Source organism: Engraulis encrasicolus, chromosome 24, assembly GCF_034702125.1.
Source record: "Engraulis encrasicolus isolate BLACKSEA-1 chromosome 24, IST_EnEncr_1.0, whole genome shotgun sequence".
NCBI classification, from domain to species: Eukaryota; Metazoa; Chordata; class Actinopteri; order Clupeiformes; family Engraulidae; genus Engraulis; species Engraulis encrasicolus.
Genome location: NC_085880.1, coordinates 5,414,077 through 5,416,483, shown reverse-complemented (window position 1 = coordinate 5,416,483; position 2,407 = coordinate 5,414,077). Strand labels below are relative to the sequence as shown.

Genomic DNA, 2,407 nt, shown 5'->3' with positions numbered 1-2,407 from the left:
AGGCGGCATATGCACATCCAACCTATTTCAAGACCTGAGACCGGACATGTAACAGACATAGGCTATACAGTGGAAGAGATAGGAATAAATCCTCACATTCAAGACATTATGGTATGAAAAATGAGTTTTTAATTTTGGGGTAATAATCTTGAGTTTGATAAAATGGCAAAAAATGCCTATTAGTAGCCTATTAGTATTTTGTATCCTATGAATGTTTATTTGTCAGCTGAAAAAACATGCAGTGGAGTATTTGTGTCATGTCATGTCATGCCTTGTTTCTCAGCTAGAGTATGTAGGATAATGGCCTACCATAACAGCACCGCAACGCAACTCCCTCAAACGGAATGAACATTTGAACCAAACTGTAAATTATCCACGGCAGTGACAACAGCGGAACTCATTATTCGTCCACGGACAGAGAGTGTCTTCAGCAGGGACACCAAAAACAGCTCTCGTGTAACAGAATCTTCTTCTGGGATGTTAACTATGCTGAATGCAAATGTTATGTCTGCCTTGGACAAAGGTATGGGGTCTTGTGTCATTCAAATATGTGTCTCAAGCAAATAAGCTATATGCAGATGCACTACAAAGCATACAGTAATAAAACAAATATTGTTGGCCAACTAGCATTTACCAAAGGTGCACAACTTTTCCATTCCAGTTCTGCAATGCAACACCAGTAATACAAGCCAATGTCACACAGCACAAACTCAAGTCAGCGCTGTGTAAAATCTGATGCAACATACTGTAGAGTATAGAAAAAAGCTGACTTCTTGAAACTCTTTGCATCATTCGGTATTTTGCAGTAACACATCAAGTAAACATTGTGAAATGGTGTAGGCCTATACCCAACGTGTATCAGAACACCTCTATAATGCAACACCAAATGAATTGAACAAGGAGGCTCATTTTTGACAGTTTCGATGTTTGTTTCAATGTTTGTTGGAGGTGAGAATTTGGAGGACATGGCATGAAGTGGGGGTGAAGCTCGAATGCCACAACATTAAGCTGACACACGGGTGTCAAATTATTATGAAGTTAATTGAGGTCCCATTAAAGCAATGCGTAATGAGAGACGCCAACAACAATCACGGTGATGCCAAGAGCTGTGGTGACAGTGGCAAAGACAACTGCAGTAAATTGAACACTAAGCCAGACACTGACGGAAAACGATCTTGCGTGGTCATAAATTTCAACATGACAGAAGTGTCACAAACAGCCATAAATACTCTGCGTGTAGCCAGTACGGGAGACTACTAACAACTTTACTTCAGTCGAATCAGACCAACAGAGTCGCACATACACAAAAAGGGCAAAGTACTGAGACACAACTCTCCGCTGTCATGACTTCTAATGCTAATAGTGCAAACCAAATTATGACGGTTGTAAATTCAACAAAAATTATCCTGACAACCAGGGTTGAGTCGAGAGAGAGAGAGAGAGAGAGAGAGAGAGAGAGAGAGAGAGAGAGAGAGAGAGAGAAAACAAACATTCAACTTCTGCTTTCCTTGCGCCCCGCTCTACCTCTCTTTCCCCCTCGTTCTTTACCTTTTAGCAATTATTCATCTTTCTCTTTTCAACTCTCATTCACTGGTCATGAAACAAGACTCACATCCCCCCCTACACACACACACACACACGCACACACACATGAACACAGACATACACACACACACATACATGTGTCTGACTTTGCCCCCCCACCCCTATACTATCTGTTGCCGGTGTTACTCCCGAATGAATGGGTTTCAGGCAGTGAGTGGTTTGCAGTGAAGTTTCTACACAGCAGGGCAGTGTACAGCACAGTGCAGAGCAGTGCAGTGTGCAGCATTACAGTCTGTCACCTTTTTATTGGGGGCTGATGGCATTCATGAACTGGCTTTACTGGCCTCTGTCCCAAAACAATGGCACAGGACAGGACACCTAGTACACTACTACACTACTAGTGCTTAGCTCGGCTCGGATTGACTTGACGGGGGGGGGTCTACTTTTCTACTCTACAGTGTATAGCAAAGCAAGCAAGCGAGCGTTTCACGTTATGGCCGCTCAAAGACACCATATCACACAGCTGTTTTCCCCCACCAAACACCATGTACACATGTTTTTAATGTTTCAAAATGACTGAACCTTAACAAAAAAAAAATCACCATGTAATTGTTAAAAACAAGCATCTCAAATAGCTCAACAGAAGACGGTATGGCCCCAATACAAAACTTACCACAGAGCTTCAACTTCATAACTTCAGCTTCACACTTTATAACTTGCACAAAAAAAGGATCAGCTTTAAGTAAGGGAATAGCTCTTACCTGTTTGTGTGTATTAGCAGCACGTGTATATGTGTGAGTTCCTGTGTCCCCTGTGTTTGACTGTGTGTCTGCTCTTCTCAGCCGGCTGAAGTTAAACAGTA

The 2,407-nt window shown here is 42.3% G+C and overlaps 1 protein-coding gene across 1 annotated transcript in view; it reads right to left on the bottom strand.

The window, feature by feature from the left end:
- Positions 1–2,407, bottom strand: part of dlk2 (delta-like 2 homolog (Drosophila)) — a 53,089-nt gene extending 50,682 nt beyond the window's left edge. The window contains exon 1 of the mRNA XM_063191176.1: positions 2,307–2,407. The gene's annotated coding sequence lies outside the window, so the exon portion shown is untranslated. The remainder of the gene's footprint in view (positions 1–2,306) is intronic.